Source organism: Dermacentor andersoni, chromosome 4 (genome assembly GCF_023375885.2).
Source record: "Dermacentor andersoni chromosome 4, qqDerAnde1_hic_scaffold, whole genome shotgun sequence".
In the NCBI taxonomy this organism is placed as follows: Eukaryota; Metazoa; Arthropoda; class Arachnida; order Ixodida; family Ixodidae; genus Dermacentor; species Dermacentor andersoni.
Window position 1 is genome coordinate 124,982,227 of NC_092817.1, and position 22,993 is coordinate 125,005,219.

Consider the following 22,993-nt stretch of genomic DNA (forward strand, 5'->3'; position numbering starts at 1 on the left):
GGATGTCACATCCGCCCTTTCTTTTGGCGGTATGGAAGGAACGAAAGACGCGGACAGCGCCTATAAATAAGGGGCTTTAACCGCTGTCAGCCAGCCCGAGCCGCCGTTTAAGCTTCTGAGAAGCGCGCCCGCTCGACTTTCGGGAGAACACCACTCGACCAGCCACGGACCAGCGAGACAACGTGCGCCAACCTGCGGATAGGCCCCGTCGTGTCCCTCAGGTCGTCGGACTGTCGCAGTGCCAGGTGAACAAATTGTGTTTTGTTTGTCTCTCTCTGTGCTAGTGCACTTTAGGTGCAAAGATTTTTTTGTATTGTAATCTTTCTCAAGTGTTTTTGCACGAGTTGCATTGGATTTGTAATTCTCTTTGTATGTGCACGTACGAGTGATTGTGAAATCCTCTGTATCGTTTCTTTTGCTGTATAAACTTTGTTTTGTTGTCCAAGTAAAAATACAAGATATAACGGAGTACATATAACAATTTATTGTCTTTCATTTTCTGAAATTTTTGTCGAAGTAATTTTTGTTGAAAGCGAGAAAAGAGTTTTTGAAGTTGAGCTCTCGCGTCGCAAGTTCTACGTCTCTTAACGCCACTTCGCCGCAGAACATGGCACCTGGAATGGAACAATACTTATGGCCAATAGCGGGTTACGGAGAACAGTTTATTTCCTTTCATTTATGAAATTTTTATGGAGGTAATTTGCGCTTAAAGCGAGAAAAGAATTTTTGTTTGAAGTTCAGTTCTCGTTTCGCAAGTTGCGTTGTCTGTTAACGCCTCTTCACCGCAGAACACGACACCTGGCATGGCGCAACACTTACGGCCAGAGAACGACTGCAGTTTGCCATCGCTCGGTGTCGTGCATTTTAGGGCTGGAGCTAAAGAAGATATCTACATTTCGTCTGGCCGCAGTGTCGTGCTCTGCGGCGAATAGGCGTTAAAAGACGCCGCAACTTGCGGCGCGAGAGTTCAACGTCAAACGTTTTTTTTTTTTCTCGCTTTAAACAAAAATTTCGGGAATGAAAGACAATAAACTGTTCTATGTGCCATGGTATTGCTGGTATTTTTACTTGGACCACCTCAGGGTGAAATTAACCAGTGTTTCTGGCTAAAAACGCACTTTTTGCAAGTTTAGTATTTTTTTTTTCACTTGGATGTACGCAGTCTCTAGAAAAACAGAACTGCTATTTCCGAATTTCTGAGAGCACTTTGATGTTTAAAACAAAATAAAACCCGGCAAAAATGGTACATTTTCATACTTCTTTTTCGATTTATTTCAAAAATATTTGCGCCTTGTAAAGCTGCATGCTCCGAATTGTATCAAAAGGCGTTATCTGTGCAAATTTCAATGAAAAAACTGGTGAAGTGTTTTCTAAAAATTAGCTTCTTTTTTTAAAATAATGATTGAGCAGCGCCTGGTTTCTCTCCTTTTTTAAATCTTCAAACTGCCCTCGCCTCGCGAATAAATTTTTTTCGGCAGAAATATTTGCGGCTTTGATTGCGCACATTAGGATAAGGTTCCAGGAATTTTTTTTTTTTTTTACAAATTGGAAATGGTCGAGCGCAACGTCTGGGATGTTTGGCGTGGAATGACCCATATAGCTTTCCACTAATTTGAAATTGCAGTCGATGCCTCGCCCTTGGGGGAAACAGCGACTTTTTAACGCGACAGCATTAAGGAGCTCGTGTCGCAGTAAAGCTGGTGTCGTCGGCATCTTTGGCCGTGGGTGAAAATAGCGCAGGTGTGAGCGCAAGTAGCACCCGGATCACGCAGGCACGATCCGGGTGTCCAGCGAGAAATGTGACAGGCGTCATTTCCTTTCCTTAAAAGCAATTGTTCATTCCATTTCCCTTCCCTTACGGCCCGGTTCGGGTGTCCACCGAGATATGTGAGACAGGTGTGCATTCCTTAAATTGTCCAACGAGCCACACGTCGCACCGAACGGGCGATGGCGCTCCATGTACTCCTCGGCAACGCTGCAACACGCTGTCGCGTTCCACTGTTAAAGGCGAAGCTTAAGCGACCCCCAATTTTTTTTTTTATTATGCCTTTTCAACTCGTGCATAAATTTTAATGCGGCATTCTCCCTTTCTATTTCATTCCTAGATTAATGTCATCAAATCTCATAACCAGCGAAATTTGGTACCACTTCGCAAAATTGCCGGACGGCAAGGCGAAATGCAGATACTGTCAAATTGTGCTCTCTCTGTCATCTGGCTCGACTGGAAATCTTCGACAGCATTTGACGAAGAAGCACACCGCAGTGTCCTTTGGCTGAGTTGAACCCCGCCGCTCCCGATCACCTTCCTCAAGTGGCGAGAGCATTGACGACCCTGCTGCTCATTCCTCGGCGCCGTGGCCAAGCTCTTCACGTTCAAGGAGCCACAGCGAATTATCGGACAATTCGGATGCACCAGAAAGGGGTCTGCTGTCGCCAGCTTTGACTTTGACGGCTTCATCAACCCCGTACTGAACGCCTGGGCCTAGATCAGGCCAGTTCTCGCAGTCATCGACTCGATATGTCGATGCAGTTAGACCAGTGTTAGCGCAGAAAGAAAAAAGGTTGATTGATGTTCACTTACTGAAAATGATTTGCAAGGAGTACCATCCGTTTTCACTGGTTGAAGATAAGGAATTAAGACAATTCATTAATATTTTAAATCCAAATTGCAGCTTACCGAGCCGCAAGACACTGACAAATAGTTTATTGCCCGTGGTTCATAGCGAACTCCTAGACAAAATTAAATCGGCTCTGCTCGATGCCCCAGCTGTTTGCCTGACGTGTGATGAATGGACTAATATTAATAATACTAGCTTTTATGCCATCACTGCTCATTACATTGATCAGGCTACTTGCTTACGATTGTGTCTGATTGAATGCTCGGAATTTTCCTACAGACACACGAGTCACAATATAGCAGCCTGGATAAATGAAGCTCTAGAAAGGTTTGCTATCAGAAATAAAATTTGTGCAGTTGTCACTGACAATGCTGCTAACATGAAAGCAGCTGTCGCAGAATTAAATCTCCGAAACCTGGGTTGTTTTGCGCATGTTTTAAATTTAATGGTCACCGCTGCCATTTCAGCATCCATTGGGGCAAAACTTGAAAAATCCAAGTCCATAGTCCAGTACTTCAAGCAAAGCAGCTCGGCACTCTCGAAACTTCGCGAGATGCAAGCTTCATTGAACAAAGCTAAACTTGAATTAAAGCAAGATGTTCCCATTCGGTGGAATTCCACCTTTGACATGTTAGAGAGGTTATTCGGAAACAAAGAGCCACTCGTTTCAACTCTGGCATTACTTGGTTACAAAGAGCAGTTAGAAGAACAAGAATGGACAGAACGGGCCCATGCTATTCAGGTGTTGTCAGTATTTAATGATATAACAGAAATTTCTGCTGAAGCAAATGTGTCATTGTCTGAAACGACTGTTTTGTCCAGAATAATGACGAGAAAAGTAAAACATTATCTTGAGACTAATAGACACACTCCTGAGGCTATTGCAAAGCTTGCAAACGAACTCGTAGATGGTCTGACACGGCAATTTGGAAACAGAGAATCAAACGAGTTAATTTCTCAATCCCTAATTTTGGACCCACGGTTTATGTCGCAAGGCTTTGGGGATGATGCAAAGTTTAAGGCGAATAAGAAAGCGCTTGTTTTGAGGGTAAAAGCGACTATCCAAAGTACACAACCCGGACCAAGCAATGAGCCCGCAACGCCTGTTCAGACCTCCTCAGTATGGGATGAGTTTGACGCGAGTTTGAGTTCCTTGCAAGGAAACCGAGACCCTACAGCTCAGGCCGTCGTTGAGGTAGATAATACCTCAACGAGCTGTACTTGAACCGTAAGAATGATCCGCTGAAGTGGTGGGAAAGTAGAAAATTCACCTACCCGAACTTGTATGCACTGGCTTTAAAATGGCTTTGTATACCCACGACAAGTGTACCCTGTGAAAGAATATTTTCTAAAGCTGGCCAAATTTGTACAGAAAAGAGGGGTCATCTCACTTCTGATAAGGTCAGCAAAATATAAAGTTGAAATAAAATTTAGTTTTTATTCTTATTTTGACAAAGTGGATTTTAAAGTACCACAAGAACAGAAAGCTCCTGTAATGACGATTAGGTTTTTTCTGGAGAAATACATCACATTCTGTCACTTGTAGAGTATCATTAGCATTCTATCCCCAATATCAGAAAATAAAGGTTAATTACAATTCAAAAATTCACGCTTTTAAAATAAGTAAGTAAGTAATTGATAAATATTCTCAATACATAGCAAAAGTACCTATAACATGTGTAAGGCCGCACTTCATCAACATGTTTTTTTTTTTTTTTTTTTTTTTTTTTTTTTAGCGTGAGGCCATTGTGGGCTTCCGGTCTACGCCGAGAGTACCCTGTAAAGCACCAAGCTCCCCACCCGGTTCTCTCCCCGCAAACATTAACAAAGGCGTAGGAGTCACTGTTCGCTTGACAGCATCCCTGTGACAGCCCAAGGCTCCTAGCTTTGTTAAGCGCGCACATCCACCAGTGCACCAAGAAAGCAAGCGTGGCACACACAATGAGCACATGCGCCGCTCGTTTTAATGCTCCACTCCCACGGCAGGGGATCTCCATGCTGCTTATTCTGCGGAAATATGCAAACTGCCACGTGTTCCGTGAAGGGCCCTTTCCTTTGCTGGCATTCTTGATGGTGCCGAGGGGTCGTGGGCCTCCACCATCTGACATTTCTGCGAAGAGCCAGTGGGTTAATGGTCCGGCCAGTTAGCTGAGAAAAAAAACTTGTCATCATTCAAAGGCGACGCGCAGGTGCGGCGGGGAAGACAAAGAGCATCGCGCGATAAGGGCAAGGGCTCCCGTAAGGAGAGGTTTTTCGGAATTTTTTCGTTATGTGTTTGTTTTTCTTTTAGCCGAGCCCTGGGCTCGAGGTTGTGGCAAACTTCAGGGGCTGTGGCTACCTTCATTGGTTATCAAAGCTTAGAATGGGCCTCGAAATACGGCCGCCCTAACTTCTTTGTTTCTAAACCTTACAAAAACGCAAGCAAATGCATTAGAAGTCAAGTCAGTATTGTTTAGCTAGAAGCTCCGTGCAGCGGCTTGTAATTCTGCAAGTACCTAGGCTTTAACATGTGGGTCGATAAGTAAGGTCTTGTAGTGTGTGTTCTCTGTGTGAGAATTACCTTTTTTTTTTTAGTTACAGTTAGTTCGGCCGTCTGTGTGACTCTGCTTCTGTAACTCGGTTTGCCTTTGTACATTTATGTAAATATATTTCCTCTCTTCATCATCTGCATTCATCAATCGTCCCAACTTCAAACACTGCCTGGACAGGCCCTGTTTCCCTCTTAAGAAATGGAAAAGACCATGCCTAAATTTACTGCACGGCTATTTTACTAATGCATATATCATTTTCTTTTTTTCATAAAAGCCAAATAACTAGACTTCATAATACAGGTTACACTGTAACCTCTGCTATAGGGTCTCGTTATTTGGCTTTATAAAACATATGTGCATTAGTAGAATAACCTTGTTATAGGTATTTTTACTACTACCTTCGAAATGTTGCACTACCTCACAATGCACGATCGGTGGGAGTCGTGAGACATCGCTCGAACAACAGCTGTCAACGAACGGTGCCATCCTTTGCCAATGATTTGCCAGAAGACAAGTTGTGAGCGAAACAGCGCTCCCAGACAACGGACAACAAGGAAGATGCAACACCGCAGGACAATAAAAAGCGATGACAACATGTACAGCGCTCTGCGAGCGCTCTTTTGCTCGGAATGTATCTCAACCAACTCGCCCAGCAATGCGCACTTTGCCATAAGACCCGGCTCTGACTGAACGGGTCGGCACGGCTCACTGAATGAGAGAGAACCGGCTCTCCAAACGAACCGGCTCTCAACCAACTCACCCAGAAATACGCACTTTGCCAGAAGACCCGGCTCTGAGTGAACGGGTCGGAACGGCTCACTGAATGAGAGAGAAGCCACTCTCCAAAAGAGCCAGCTCTTTTGGAGAGCTGCTTCTCGCTCGTTCATTGAGCCGTCCGGCTCTTTTGGAGAGCTGCTTTTCTCTCGTTCAGTGAGCCATGCCGACCCGTTCACTCAACCAGCTTTCTCGCACTGCTAATAGGTGGCGCGCAAATCGCACCCAGCTCTGACGCAACGGTTCGGCACGGCTCACTGAACGAGAGAACCGGCTCTCAACCAGCTTTCTCGCACTACTAATAGATGGCGCGCAAATCGCACCCAGCAGAACACCTGGCTCTGACAGAATGGTTCGGCACGGCTCATTACGGCTCACTGAACCGGCTCTCCAAAAGAACCGCCGCTCACTTTTACTGAGCCATGGCTTACTCGCTCTTTTAGAAGAGTGACTCAAAAGATATGGCTCGCTCCTGAGCGACCCATCTCTACTCTTCACTCCTGCGTGTGCCAACGCTAACATCCGCAAAGCTCTTTGGGGCCCCTATTCTTAAACTCTAAATGAGTTTAGGATGTACAGGCCATGTGTGTGTCGGGAAGGAAGGGGAAAGTGGCAATTCGCTCGCTTGTATTATAGTGTTGTGCACTTTATTGTTGTTTCTTGAAATGGGTGCACGAGGAAAAGAGCCAGGAAAAGGAAAGGGAAAGCAAGGGAAAGTCTAATGGAAGAGACCAATAGGGATGTTGGAAAAGACCAATAGGGATGTTGGAAAGAAAATGCGTGCTTTGATTTGCTCAAATGAATCGCTCATGCTAGGCTTGCATAGTCTATAATGATTGGTAAGGACTCTCCGTCTTTTGTTGGTGATTGGAGGAGGATTGTGCCCCTTTGTAAATGAACCTATTGGAAATGTCACTTTGCCAGCGGTCGCAACATCCGGACCTTTGTCTTCAACTCCTATGCTCCTGCCCTACGCTCCCGCTTCACCGCTGCCGTCCGCAAGCCAGCTTTCGAGAGGACTCGTTCTGCTGTTCCCTGGGAGACGCCATTCTGGGCCTTCCTGTGCCTGGAGGAGACCTGCCTGGTGTGGTGCTACAGCGGTCATCTGCTTCGACGACCCAACATGTACGTACCCCCTCCCTCTGGCTTTGGCCTCACCGCCAAGGCATTTTTCTCAAGGGCGCCGACGTGCTCCCAAGTGGGAATCGGAGTACAGTGCCTTTTTCTTTATAGAATAGTCAAAGCAGGTGAGTGACACTGTTACTGTTACATTATTAGTATGTTAAGACTAGATTCCTCTCATCATCATCATCAGCCTATTCATGACCACTGCAGGACAAAGGCCTCTCCGTGCGATCTCCAATTACCCCTTTCCTGCGCCAACCGACTCCACATAGCACCAGCAAATTTCCTAATTTCGTCACTCCATCTAGTCTTCTTCCGTCCTCTACTGCGCTTCCCTTCTCTTGGTACCCATTCTGTTACCCTAATGGTCCAATGGTTATCTAGTCTGCGCATTACATGACCTGCCCAGCGCCATTTTTTTCTCATAATGTCTATTAGAATATCATCTATGCCCATTTGCTCTCTGATCCAAACTGCTCTCTTTCTGTCTCTTAAAGTTATGCCTAGCATTCTTCGTTCCATCGCTCTTTGCGTGGTCCTTAACTTGTTCTCAAGCTTCTTTGTCAGCCTCCAAGTCTCTGCGCCCTATGTCAGCACCGATAAAATGCACCGATTGTCTACTTTCCTTTTCAATGATAACGGTAAGCTCCCATTCAGGAGCTCATGATGTCTGCCGTATGCGATCCAACCCATTTTTGTTCTGTGAATTTCCTTCTCATGGTCCGGGTTCCCTGTGATTAGTTGACTTAGGTAAACGTACTCCTCCACAGACTCTAGAGGCTGACCTGCGATCTTGAAATCTTGTTCCCTTGCCAGGTTATTTATCGTTTTCTTTGTCTTCTGCATATTAATCTTCAGTCCCACTCTTACACTTTCCCTGTTAAGGTCCTCAATCATTTGTTGTAACTTGTCTGCATTGTTGCTGAATAGAACAATTTCATCGGCAAACCGAAGGTTGTTGTGGTATTCGCCGTCGATCTTTACTCCTAAGCCTTCCCAGTTTATTAGCTTGAATACTTCTTCTAAGCACACAGCGAATAGCATTGGAGAGATTGTGTCTCCTTGTCTGACTCATTTCTTTATAGGTATCTTCCTACTTGTGTAGAATTAAGGTGGCTGTGGAATCTCTGTAGATATTTCCTAGGGTATCTACGTAAGCGGTCTGTACTCCTTGATTACGCAATGCCTTTATGACTGCTGGTATCTCTACGGAATGAAATGATTTTTTGTAATCTATGAAAGCCATATAGAGAGGTTTATTGTACTCTGCGGATTTCTCGATAACCTGGTTAATGACATGGATGTGGACCATTGTAGAGTAACCTTTCCTGAAGCCAGCCTCTGCTCCCTTGGTTGACTAAATTCCAGTGTTGTCCTTATTCTGTTGGAGATTGTTTTGGTAAATATTCTATATAATACTGGGAGTAAGCTAATGGGCCTATAATGGGCCTATAATTTTTTAGTTCTCTAGATTCCTCTGTCCCACTGATATGTCATTGTCATTTACTTCTTTCATTGCGATGCTCCCCAGTTGATTGAACATTTTGTTCCAATTGTAAATTATCAAAACACAGACACGATAAAAAAATCACAAATGGTAAAAGATCAAAACACACACGTGTGTGTGCGTGCATGCGTGAAGGTGTCCCCAATTGCACATCATGCAATCATGAATTACTGTCCTAATTGTCCAAGTCTATATTAAAAAAAAAAGAAAGTGAATGTAGGCAATTATAAGAAACATAACACTGGAACATTTTCAACAGAAAGAAAGACCGCGAAATGTTAAAAGAAGCAAATAAAAACATGTATGCTCGCAAGTTCCGTAATTTACGATTGACGCTGCCTGAGCAAGGCTTCTCGCGCATTATGCTTCAAATTCGACGGAACTGTACCAGTGGCAACCCCAAAAAATTCACCGACGGTTCAACACTCCCTAATGCAAAATTGGAGCCCAGTTCTATACGCGCTTTCATTTCACGATATACTGGCTGGCGCAAACAATCTATCTTATGCGGCACGTTGCAAACAGAGCGAAGTATGGCGCGACTGCCTCGCTAATCTGGAGATTGTAAGAGCCATCGCGTAGCTGATGCGTGGACGCGATTCATAGCAGCCGCCGCAGACAGACCTCCACTCATACAGTGCTTTGTTTCCATATGTGCCATTTTTGTCGTCGTCGGCGAACAGACGACGCGCGCTACTCTGGCGCCAACTTGTAGCCGTGGTATCAGCAGAGCCTGTCTTGCTTGGCACTAAGCTCTCCTTCTCACGCTTTCACCATATCCTCCTCCTCCGCTTTTCGCGTCGGCCAGCATTTCAGAGTCATATCAGCCTGTTTGCCAGTGCATTTGGGGCACATATTCTTCATACTTATATCCACAAATAGATCTGCCGAGGTACCGGCGACTCGGCCGGAGACAGCAGCGGCCACATACAGCAAACATAGGAGGATAAGTAAGGAAAGCATCGCTTTAAATAGCGTTGTTTGAAACAAGCATACATGTTATTTATATACTAGAAGCTCCGTACTACAACATGATTTCATGGTGTAGTGTACTTGCAATTTATACCCTCTACTTATGATAGAGATTTCATCATGACTGCAGCAAAGTGTCACCTTGGTTTAGTGCCCTTTCAGGAATAAAGGAAAAAACTTCATTTGAACTTCTGAAATTTCACGATAATGTTTTCTAATGATGGATTGTCAAACTGTGATAAATACATGTCAAAACCAGACTATATTTCTGCATGCTTTGACATCAACTAGGGCAACTGATGTATTTCGGATGTCTTTTATTTCTTGAACAATCTGTGACTCGATCAAACAGATCATCATAAAATATAATTTGTAGTACCTCAAATGGTACACTTGTTGATATCCATATGACTCACTTTATCAGTGCTTGCTTGTTTTTGTTTTCTATTGTATAATACTGTCTGAGTGGAATTACATGTTACATGTTAAACTTTTTCGGTTTATTGCATGCTTGCATGCCAGTGTGCTTTCTTTACGAATTACATCTACTTCTTTATTCATTGTAGATCATACTTTCACCCCCTTACTGTAATGCCCCATGCAGGCACTGTAAATACCTCCCTCTACCCAAAAGTAATACATTAATAAGTGCTGCTTCACGTCAGCAAAAGCCACCTTACCAGGCCGTAGCTATAACAGCATGACAGGAAGGTGGGCATGTTTAATCTCCAATATAAGCAGGGCATATTTCAGTTATATGGCTCTTTAGGTAAGCTTTCGGTAAAAAAATCTTTTTAGTCAATTTTTGCACAAGTGACACCGATGATCAAGTTGTGCGCAAGGCATACTGCCTTTTAGTACTCACTATTTCTACATTGTGTTCTTCATTCACTGCTCTGCCATTTTGTTGTTTTAAAATAACATAAAACAGTGACACATAAGACAAATAATCGGTAAAAGAAATACTGAAGCTTAACAATAGCAAACTTCTTTTTTCCTTAAAGGTGAGTGACTGAATATAGTTTTTGTATTGTATAGCTTTGTTTTACTTGCACACACAAATTTACACACTCCCTTTCAAATGATGCATGTGGCAGTAAAGTGAACATGTAGTTGTTGTGTATTCAGCATCTGGGGTACTTGCAGTGTGACACCAACCGACCGTGGTCAAGGGCACCAACAAAAGCCATGAGGAGGAGGTGTGGCGGCAGTACAAAGTGCATGCAGAAGGAGCACGAGAAGGTGCGGCACTTCTATGGTGACCACGCCAGTGCACTATTTGAATACTGGAAAAGTTAGAACTTTCCTGTTCTTGGAAGCTCAGCAGGTGATGTGGTCACCCAAAAATGCAACGCCAGTGAGACCTGGGCAGCAGTTGTACAGAGGTTAGTTTCTGCCCCCATCCACCAGAGCAAGGAAACTGAAGTGGCACCAAGGGTGGCAGAATTGGACGCCGCAGTCGCATACTCTGCCCTCTCGACATGTGCAAGTGCATACATCACACCCTCGGTGATTGCTGCGGCTCAGCGACCAGCAAACAGGCATTCTGTGTGTGTGTGCGCTACAAGGTGCAAAAGGTTGTGCCCGCCAATGTGCCACACCCCTCGCCTGCTGGTAAACAGCAGATTCTAGCTGTAAGGTACTCAAGGCTCACAGCATGGTGCAGTTACCAGAGATGGCAGCTGCAGAGCATTGCTGCATGGCATGTGAAGTGATCCTCCAGTGAGAAGCTAAAAAACTTGGAGAGAGAGCAGTGAAATAGCACCAGCCAACTTTTTCGAACCTCGCACAACAGATCAGGCTGAACAAAACTGCGCAAGTTCACAGGTTTGCCAAGTTGCACTGAAGAATGAAGAAACGGGTGTCACTTCAGCACGACATGCCACCAAAAAGCATCAGGTGAAAAAAAGCACTCCATGTGCTCCTGCACTTGTGGGTGGTGTCTGGGTACACAAAGTGTGCAAGACTCCAGTTGTTGCTGCTGCTTCTAAATCTGCCCTAGTTAATAGCTACAGGAGGCTTCAACAATGCAGTGTGGCACAGCTCTCAGAATCTCTGCCCTCAGAGCACTGCCACTTGGCAAGTGAAAAAGTCCTCCTGAAATCGGAAGCTGAAGAGTACACAGAAAACTCTGGTGCTGTAATAAAGCAAGGTAACTGAGAGACAGAAAAATAGCTTTGGTCTTAAAGGCCATGCTGCACTGCCACCGGATCACATGGCACAATGTTCTGAAGTTGGCACTGTTAAAAACCATAACAAGGTCTACATGAATGCCACAAGTACAGTTTTACAGTCCACAGAAGATTTTGTCTGTTGGATGCTTGAACGTTCCAATGCTGTATCGCTGGCCAAAAGCACTGCAGAAAAACAAATAAGCATACAGTCAGCAGCTGAAACTTTAGTTCAAAGCAGGGAAGTAGTAAGTATTACCAGCTACTCCATGCCTTATGGAAGCTTTGCGGAGACAACTGCCAAAGTGACCATACAAGATGGCCCTCCATTGGGTTGCAGCAAGAGAGCTAAAGGTCACCGTAGGAAAAAATGTAAGCTTGTGAGATCGACACAGGGCTGTAATCTCAAAGGGGGAGGAAGTCTTTCTATAGGTAGCAAGTTCAGCAACTAGAAACAATTTTCAGCTAGCTATGAGGAATGGAAAAATAACGCGTTCCATCCCATGTGTATCTCAAGGTCAGATAAGAATCCATTTTGCTTTGACAAAGATATTAACGAAGCAGAATTTCCATACAATTGTGTTACTTTTGCCTGTTGCCATTCAGGGTACCTAAGTTCAAGAGGGCAGAGTATTTGTCCAAACCAACACTTCAATAGAACGGGTTGCAAAGTTGAACTGAAACTTGTACTACGTTCTACACCACAACCATTCTATGAAATTGTGAATATGACAGAGGCTCATAACCTTCAAAGAGGTCCCGAAGTTCTCATGTGGTACAGAATGAATCGTATGTATTAACTCCATCGGAGAAAGACCAACTAAGAGAAATGATTTCTTATAATGCAAATTCCAAAGATATAAAGGAAGTTATTCTAAAGAAAACGAAAAAGCACATTACTTCACAGGACGTGAGAAACCTAAAGCATGCACTAGTTCAAAAGATAGAAGACAGCACACATCATGGAGCGCTCCTTCTGCAGGAAATAGACAGATTATTTTCTGAAACTGCAGGATGGAAACTCCATGCTGAAAAAAGATTCACAGAATGATCTTCTGTACATTATGTTACAGTCGCAGCATATGGCTCAATTAGCCGAAAAGTATCCAGAGGTATTGTTCTTTGATGGAACCTATAACCTTAACAGAGAAGTGTGTGTGTTGCATAGTGTTCTGTGTGAAGATGGAAGTAGTCATGGCAGACCTATATGTTATGCCTTTGTCCAGCGAGAAACATCTGAAATTCTAAAATCCTTCCTTGAAACATTTCTGAACTTAAACCCTGCTATAAAGGCTAAGTGTAAAGTTGCTGTGATGGACAAGGACTTAAAGGAAATGAACATAGTTACGCAACTCTTGCCTGACTGTAGGATTCTATTATGTTCATGGTTTGTGCTAAAATATCTCCACTACGAAGTTCACAACAAAGTCAAATAGCCTAGACAAGAATAATGTAAAAGATACAATTGCCAAACTAGTATTTGCACATAATGTTGACATATATGAACAACACTTACTAAATTTGAAAGAAGCCCTAAAGAATGACAGCGCTCTACTGGGTTATTTTTATAAAAACTGGCACAGCTGCAAAAATATGTGGGCTTATGCTTATCGTTCAGATGTGTACAGTTTAGGAAATAATACTAATAATAGGATGGAAAGCCACTACCAAAAGCTAAAGAAATATTTAAGACGAGGAATGCACTTAGTTGAAGCTGTGAAAGCTCTCATAGATTAGGCAACTCGCAATGCCCTTGCAGTCAGTCATGCGCAATATAACGAAACCAAGTTTTGCGTCAACACAAGTAAAGTGAGCAAATTTTACATCGAAGTGTCTACAATATATACACAGTATGCTAGGGAATTGGTTTGTAAAGAATATGAAACATTCTTACAAAATCCTGGAACATGTTCAGTGTCTGATGATCAGCATGTTGTTTCTGTGAACAATAAATGTTATGTAGTCACAAAGAGGATGGCAATGTGCACATGTACATTTAACATGCAGTATGGGCTGCCTTGCAGGTATATTCTTGCAGCCAGGTCAAAGCAAAACGAAAATCTTTTCGCTAATGTATTCCACAACGCTGGCTCAAATCTGACTTTGTGGAGACTGAAATGGATGAGCCACAAGATGAAGAGAACATTTTAACTTTGAGTGTAGTGAAAAAAGCAGAGCCAAAGCTTGATACATTAGAATCCACATATAAATGTGCATATGCACGTCTCGTAGAAATATCAAAAGGGGCTGCAACTGCAATGGCGCAGTATAGCAAAAGTAAGCTGGAGGAAAAACTAGCTGAGTGCGAGAACTTTTTTCACAACCTTATAACCTATGGCACAAATAAGAAAGAACTTTCTAGTTTCACTGAAACAGTACAGAGCAGTGAACAAGAAGTGACAAGCTTGCAAAGTGACAAAGGGGTAACCATCTTGCAGGGTGAGGCAGAAAGACATGATAGCGTTCCAGTGTCATCTGCACAAGAACACATAACAGCGAGTGATTACTGTACTGATGAATTACAAAGCGAACAAAATGTAGATTTGCTAATAGCTTCAAATTATCACGCAATATGTCAGGCTACCACAACAGCAACTAATACTGCACAGCAGGCAACAGTGCTCACCATTCCTCTTGTAGAATCGGCTGGTGGTCGACCACATAAGAAAAGGACAGTGCTTAATACAAAGCAGTCGGGAAAAAAAAGAGATGTCTAGCTGTTACAAACAGCTCTAGTGTGGGACAGCAAGCCTCACTGCGACATATCAAATGTAAAACAGTGTTCTCACGCAACAATGCAATTACCCAGGCTATCTGTGGTTCTTCTACTTGCAACCCTTACAAGGTCACTCCCTCCGAACTAAATGCTTTGCAAGGCACAGGTTGGTTGTCAGATGCAATCGTGAATGCAGCACACTTCATTATTTCTCGGCAATCTCCTGACAGATGCAAATTTCAGGATGTTCTGCTTGGGCAGAAAGTGAAGTTCAAGAAGCAAAGTACCTTTGTCCAAATTCTACACATTCCAAATCCTGGGCACTGGGTCACAGTGACAAATTACGGAGCCCCAAAAGACCATCTTCCTGCATGATTCACTTGATTGTTACTTAGCGTAGTGCACCAGGTAATGAATATAATGAATCTCTCTTCAAACTATCTAGATGTGGATGCAAAAGCAGCACAATTCCAAGGGAATGGCTATCACTGTGGCATCTTTTGCTATTGCAAATGCATACTACACCATTGCATCTGGTGCTGACCCGTGCTCAGTTAGTTTCGACAAGTGCCTAATGCGTGGGCACATTATAACAAGTCTAGCAGATGGTCGAATTTCGCCGTTCCCTTTAGCTACATTGCTAATTTCAAGAGTGAAGCCAAAGCAGAGTCGCGTTGTTAAAAAAAATAAAAATCTGCTTCGTATGAGAAACATCGAGAGTAATAGGATTGATAGTTGGGCGAGTTGGTACGGTAACATAATTTTGTTGCAGCACAAATGGATGAAGACACAGACAACATACACAAGACTATCGAGCACTGACTTTCAATTGGAAGGTTTTATTGAAAAAGATTGTATATGAGTGATTGCAATTAAGACACGTAGAATCCAAAGGAACACGTGGTGAAACAAGAATATGAAGGTTAACAAAGCATCAAAGTTAAAGGAAAGCCAAATTCAAACATTAAAATCTTCCAGAAAAACAAAACAAAACCAGAAAGGCAAAAAAAAATTTATGTAACAGATTATGTATTGTGAGCACACATACTAAGCAGATATGCATATTCATTGTCTGACAACAAAACTGAAGCCTGGCTCACGCATGCGTCTCCCATTCTTTTAATATGAAAAGCTCCGATTATTTTGTGAGTTCTTTAGTATCTATGTCTAGAAAGGACCTCTGTACCTACCAACATAGGTGTACAGCTGCATGTGTGACAGTGTGGCAATATATGTGATGCATTAGACTTCTTTAAATATTTATTGTGGTTGAATATTGAGGCATCTGCTACTCTGTCCGAGATACGATTTTCCACATGTGAGTGAAATCTGATGAACAATCCCAGTCTCGCAAAGTATAACCATTGACATGTGCTTTGTGTTGCAACCACATTGTCTATTATTACACCACTCGAGTTTCCTTCTAGTGAGTGGGCAAATCCTTGACAGCTTCTCCTAAGCTGAGAACACTGTGTTTACGCCATATCTAGTGGCAACATTCCTCAAGCAATGTGACAAGTTGTGAATGTACGGCACCACAGCAAACCTTTTTCCTTTTTGTTTATTTTCCTGTTCACTTGTACTAACCTGACTTTTTATCCCTTTTCAAAACTTCTCACAAGTTCTGGACAGCGCTTGACTGGGAAAACCAGCTTGCTTTAGCCTCTCGATCTTCTGCAAGAAACTTGGCTGCATGAATTACATGTACATGACTTTGTTTCAGCTCATCTGAGAGCTGAATGTGCTATCCCTTGCTTTACGACTTTTGACTGACTAAAATAAAGATCAAGCAGTGGTTTCCTATAGACCTAGGGAAGTAACACCAACAAACATGATCAGATGCCACATGTGCCTCATGTTAGAACCCCATCGTGTTCAAACATGAATATTTAGCGTAGATCTAATTCTAACATTTTCTTTAAATCAGTTACACATCTATTTAAAGACCCTTTCTGCTTTTCACTAGTAATTAAACAGGGACATTAGGATTAGATGAGCGCTAGATGTTCATGTTTGAAAACGATCGTGTTCAAATATGAACATCTAGCAAACATCCAATTCTAATGACTCTGTTTAATTACAAGTGAAAAGCAGGAAGGGTCTTTAAACAGGCATTAAACAGATTTAAAGAAAATGCATTACATTTAACGATTGCAAAAACTTAGTACTGGTTGCCAATGTGAGCCAAATTTGATTGTGGCATAATTTGAAGTGTAGAAAATAATAGGAATGAAAAATTAACACAAAACGTGACAAAGCTAATTTCGTAACAAAGATTTATATTGAAATCCTACAAGTTGTACTTGATAAAACCATCAAAGTGATGAAATACGACTTATTCACATGAATTGTTCTAACATTTGGCAAATACTACTTTTATTCTAAAAGCTCATGCAACAAAACAGATCATTGTAAGCTATAATTCAACACATTTATTTCCTAGCTGTTATACATTTTATTACACAGAAATTTTCAGCTTGCCAATGAAATTTTAATCATTTAAGACAGATTTGGAGACCTACTAAGCAGACATTTTTGTTTATATTAAACAAATTTCCCTGAATTCATCTCGGCAGTATCCTACGAGAGTACTTCCTAGTTTACATGTCTGTAAACACAGACAATATGGGTCTGGCTTGATGTGAGGGTGAACTTTGGCTGTCAAATGCCTTGATTAAACAACTATTGCACCAAATTGGGGGAAACTTGATCAAAAATAAAAGTTTCATTGTAAAAGCAGAACGTTTATATAGACCTTCAGTTTGCTTGAATAATTCTAAAAAAATTTCAGGTTATGTAAGCTAGCTAATAGCAGAAATAACATTCAATTTATGCTTATGTTAATAATTTAATGTTAATGTTAATATTACAACATGTGAATATTATTAACATTAACAATAATGTTAATAATTACCAGATCAGATGTAAGACTACTATTTTTGGATAATTACTCTTTTTTTATGCATTCGTGCTGCACAACAATAGCATATGAGAACTGCCCAGAAAGTATGCTCTAATAAATTTTTCAGTGAAAAGAAATGTGTCCCTATATTACAGTGATGCATAGGCTACTTCTTCAAATGTGACAATGTATGCTTTATTAGGAATTCGCCATAGCACAGTATAAAGTTTTGTATGTCTGTGGTCAGTGTCATGCTATCAGCCAAGAGTCGCAAAAACCAGAATGTCACATCCTGTCTGAACTGCAACAAACTGTTGCTCGACTGGAACCTTCATTAACTAAGAATGTCTTTTGGCCTAAACTCTTCTTACCAGCTATATTTCTGGAAGACCGAAATGACGGCACTAGTTGCCCGATCGGGGAGAGCTTGTATTGGCATGAATTTCGTTTGAGCACCGTGTGACAGAAGCAGTTTCTGTTAAATGATGCAGAATAATAGTTGGCTGCTCTGGTAGAGTCCCACTGGCTGCGAAGGTTGTGGCATAATTAGGTTATTGCATACAAAGAAGCTGACAGCTGTACATGTCCTACAACAGTTATATGAAGTCGTCAAACCAGACGTCACAAGTGAAGGTATGGTCAAGCAATGGCACAGGCAGTTAACAGCAGGCTGATCGAAAGTGAACGGTTAAAATTGCACTGGCTGCAGCCATCACTTGTTATGGTGGAACCAACGGAAAGTTTGTTGTTACATCTCAACACGGCAAATGGCATTCCTTAAGTGTTTCCCACAAGGCACCCATCCAGACACTGACTCAGAACCCTGACACTGGCTGTTGACGGGTCAACAAAGAAGCTTCCCTCAAGGTGACAAAGACTACCGGATTCTGTAGACGTAACAACCGCGAAGGGTCACTGCAAGCTGACCGTCACTGAGAGCTCACCAATTGATGAAAGGGGCCAACATCGAGGACTACTGTGGAAACTGTGTCAACTTGAGTTTCCCAGATTTCCACGTGGTTGCCTCATGTGTGGTGGCGATTGTGCAACATTGTAGGCAGAGTCCGGCAGAACGGTGCGACATCAGGGCAGGGATATTGTGAACAATTTGACGATCATGATTGGCCGAGAAACAGTCATTGGATTCCCCAGTCTAGTCTTCTAGAGTAAACGGCTGTTTTAAAAAGCAGACACCTGTGGTGCAGGGAGGCTGATGTCTCCTGATGTGAGCTCAGACATAGAATGTGCTCCTACGTGGAGTGGGCTTCCATATATGGAGCCAGTGCAAAATATGTGAAATAAACTTTCTTTCCTTTGCTCCTACTCCCGGATGTACTCGTCAATTTACGTGGAGGATTCTTGGCTTAAACGCTACCCTGAGCCGCAACAGTGTGGCAAGCCACTAAATAAATCAATGCTTCACAATTTTTCTAACTTTCCTCTCAGTTTTTATATATCAGCCACTCACTGCTACATAAGCTCTTCACGATTTCTGGCTGGGCAACATTTTGTCAGTGATGCTGCAGATCAGTTAGAGGTGACATGCTATAGCATCAGTCACTGGTAGCAGAATACTATTACTATGAAAAGGATGGTTCACATCCAGCAAAAGAGCCTATGCATTATATTGACAATGTAAATGTATTTTTCTGATGTTCAAGCCTCATTTAAAAATTATTCAGAACTTTATGAATGTGCTAGAACAAACTGTGCCTCTCCTCTACACTAGAGGCACTCAAAAGACATATGGTTGAATTTTCTGTTTTACATGTATTTTAATTCAATCATGCCCATTATTCCAATAAGCTAACATGCTTCGAAACAATTATTATGAACCTGGTGATGTATTAAGTATAACTAGAAGATGTTGCTAAATGTATAGCATCTTGTGATAAGTTGTGCACAACAATTAAGCTGAACACTGAATCTACATATTCAAAAGTACTTTTATAAAAAAATTCAAGAACAGTAGTCTTTCAGGATGCAACGTTTATCTCGGCTGAGAGTGTTGTTTATCTCGACGATATTGGCTTGCTCATCTTCTAGCTTTGATTACTGCCTCTTACAGTTTTCTACCAATGCCTTCAAAGCTTCATAAGCAGTTTTGTTCTTTGTGCACATGCTAACTCCACTCCCTTAGCTAGTACAAAGCAGTACTTTGAAGCTAATGCAGGCAGAAGGTCAGCATGCCAACTGCTGTTGCCAATGGAGATAAATTAAAACAAAAATTAGGTTTGCTAATTTTTTATTAGGACAAATATCCGTTCTTACTGGGAAATAGATTGGAACTAATTCAATGATACTAGACTGGCATAAATTGTAATCAACTATTTAACACAGCCTGCATTATTTTCACAGTACTGGAAGTCTCTCGGTGGAGCCTGACCACTAGAGAGCGCATCCTCGGGTGGCGGATAGAGAAACATTCCAAGATATGAAGTTGCACAAAGCTTCTTCATTTTATGGGACAGGCATTTATGCCCACGGACCAACAGGCACTTATAGTAGTTCACAACAATGTTCATGTTTGGTGTTGCTGTATCTGTGGCCTTTGCTTTTAACAATTTTTGAATGAAGCCACTGCTGATACCTCCTGCAATGGTGCCTTGATTGTAGCACTCTGCTGCTGAGCACATGGTCGCATATTTCATTCTTAGCTATGGTTTGGGGGAGACAGGAGGAGGGTAACTCAGTGGTGAAAATACCGAGTCTACAATTATGGCGTTTCTCACAGTCTTAGGGCAGCTTTCATGAAGCTTGAAAGCATTCACGGTTATAAAGCTTTGTGCAAGTGACTATAAATATGGTGATGAGGGTAAATGAGTTCACATCTTTCCTTTTTTTCTGCCACGATGAAAATAAATGAAGTTGTAACCATATGATAGCACCAGCTACCAATATTCAGTTGATTAGATGTACGGAATAATTTTAGCAAGATGCGAGATTCTTGCATTGGGTAATACTTTTATAGAACAGAAGAACACCATCAACACCAAAACTCAAAGTATCTCTCAAAAAGTATTTCCTCATTTAATGAGTTTACTTGCAACTTGTCTTTTCTGTGGGCATGTTTTTTACAGGTTAATGCCACAATATTGCCGTCTTTGATCTTTTGACCCAGGCGGTCGTCCTCTGACACTGCGTGGAGTGCTCAGCAGTGTACAGCAAGCACATGCTTCGTGCAAAGAGTGGGCCAGCATCATTTCTACACCAGCAAGAACATAAATGCTGAAAATAAGCATTTCCTTCCAAAATGTGCGGTTGTCTTTATAGTGTAAGGTTGAATTAAGCTTTATTTGCTTCCTCATTTACGTTTGTAGGGATACAAACAGAGTGGTTATTGAATGCCTAGGAAAAGCCTTGAAGCCTTTCTACTAGTGCAATAGTGAAGTGCATGTGTACTGTACCTGAACATGATGATACAGAAACATAGTTTAGGATATCATACACCAGTGCTCAAGGAAGCAGTAGATGGACACACAACCAATTGTGTCGCCCAGTATTACTTGGTTCTACCAAGATGCATAAGATTAACATAGCGAATGCTTTCATAATGCATTACTCAGGTTAGCCAGATAAAGTTACACATAAATGTATGCATGTCAGTGCTAAGAATCTTAGCATAAATGCTATAATGTCGTACTTGCACCCTTCAGCCACACTACAAGTTCGACAAAGTTTGCATGTCCTAGTCTCAAAGTACTTCATTTTCTAAGAAGGTGTGCAATAGCGATGCAGAAAGTTGATGGAGGCATGAAGATTATAAACATGCAGAACAAGAAGTTGTAAATGGACTGGTTGTGGTGGCCCTGACTAAGCATGAATGTAAAATGCACAGACCAAATGCGATACCCATACAATTTGCAAAATAACATCCAAGTGGGGGAACTGCCTATATGAAGTGAGAGAAAGTGTAATACTTGCAATCTACCAGCACAAAGATTACTTCTGGGCAGTGGAAGCAGACAGTATAATAAGCTCGAGTCCACTTGGAGCGATACCTTTAACTTATGGGGCAAGTCCTCTTTACCTGTTCTCAGCAAGAGCCAACATGCATGTTGGCCAAGGTTAAGTCAGATAGAGCAACCTGCATCCTTAGCAACCGTTACTATTTGACCCATAAAAGAGGACAGTTAGCCTAAAATGAAACTTGACTTAGGGCATACTTCTTACAATTAGTCGAAGATTGTTGGGGCCTTTCATACATACATCACATAGTGGAGCTGAAAGTCTGTCGGAAAAGATCAAGTGTTCTCTCATGACATACCTGACTTATGCAATGAGCATTTTGCTAAAAATACAATTTTAGAAAATGTTAGCGGAGAAATTTACCTTTTAAGTTCATTAATATAATGTCTGCATCGGCTTAGCCAGAGGGTGGGAAGGTTTGAGGGGTTGAATTCCTCCCCTGTATCCCCTCTTTCATGGTATTGAAAGTTTCAGGAGACGGGCTCAGAAAGAGCGACATCGATGAAAGGGAAACGTTGAATGTGAAAGCAAGTTGAGGGCTAGTGTCAGTCCGAAGTGTGTGTGTATGTGGGGGGGGAGGATGTCATGGAGGGCGATCCCCTCTCCCATGTTGTCCCGTTGAGAACAAACAGGCTAAATGTTTAGCTTACTAAGCATCCGTATCAGCTCGCATCTGATAGTGAAAAAGCTTTTGTGCTTGTTGGAAGAATGAAAGACAATTTTGCTGGCCGTATTGGCGATGGCGGACACCTGAACATTGGCCAGAAAGGGGGATGGTGCAATGATGAGGGAACAGAATTGGAAAAAGCATGCAGTGGGGAGCAAAAAGCACAGAGAAAATATTTACAATAATTACAGTACTTACAATAGTGAATCTTAGGGCAATTTACTCAGATATTTAGCCTGCCATGCAGGGGATGCATTGGCTAGTGGGCAATTAAGAGAGCACATTTAAAGAGGTGTAACCCTGCGGGCTATTACGTATTGTACTTAGTAAAATTCGAGTAATTTCTGGGGGCCTTAGTTTCGTTCACGGCCAGTATAAAGGCATTTTTGAAGTGAACACACAAGTTCATCCACATCGCTGCTCCCACCAGGTATGCATGCCTATGACAGGCACATAGTGATTACGGGAGCAGAGAAATGCTTTATTGAAGTTAAAATCGACAAGCATGCAAAACACTGTCTCAAGCAACTTCACATTTTTCTTTTTTGAAACAATCATAACTTTATTGTTCTCTGAGCCCTTGCTTTGTGCCAATCACTGATTGTGCATGCAAAGTGCACCACTGATGAGATACTCAGTGGATAAGAGATGCGCAGCCTGACCTTGCAAGAATATTTGAAGCGCAAACACAGAGGCGATGAAAAAAAAAAATTCAGCTGTAGAACCCCTCTCCCCTGAATCCAATGTTTAGGACTGCTATGTCTAGGACCACACTCATTGTGCCAAATGGGCACAAGGAGTGCACCACTTTTGGAGAGAAAAGTAGGAGAAAGAGGTTGCCCAGTGCCTGTGGCAGGCAGAACATTGTGGCCCCACCCATGGTGCCTCTCTACCTCATTCCAGATTGTGTTAACCATAACTACTGAGAGGGATGGGCATTAAAATTCTACACAGACAAAAATGTGACAAGCACATGCTTAAAACTTGGATCAGGCCTTCGTGTCGTCGAAGAGCTTCTAATTTCTGGTACTCCCCCGAATC

The 22,993-nt window shown here is 42.2% G+C and overlaps 2 long non-coding RNA genes across 5 annotated transcripts in view; one reads left to right on the plus strand and one right to left on the minus strand.

The window, feature by feature from the left end:
• LOC129386422 (uncharacterized) lies at nt 1-20,627 on the plus strand. Of its 2 annotated transcripts, XR_008613805.2 has the most exons (4): nt 1-245; nt 6,848-7,048; nt 10,674-11,426; nt 20,438-20,627. It is a non-coding gene; the product is annotated as an uncharacterized lncRNA (long non-coding RNA). The 2 variants fall into 2 exon arrangements; XR_008613804.1 differs by lacking the exon at nt 20,438-20,627 and having other exon boundaries at nt 6-245; nt 10,674-18,639.
• Nucleotides 9,503-22,993, minus strand: part of LOC129386424 (uncharacterized) — a 19,664-nt gene continuing 6,173 nt past the window's right edge. For all 3 annotated transcript variants that reach the window (XR_008613808.2, XR_008613806.2, XR_008613807.2), the window contains exon 4: nt 9,503-16,088. This is a non-coding gene — a long non-coding RNA (uncharacterized lncRNA). The remainder of the gene's footprint in view (nt 16,089-22,993) is intronic.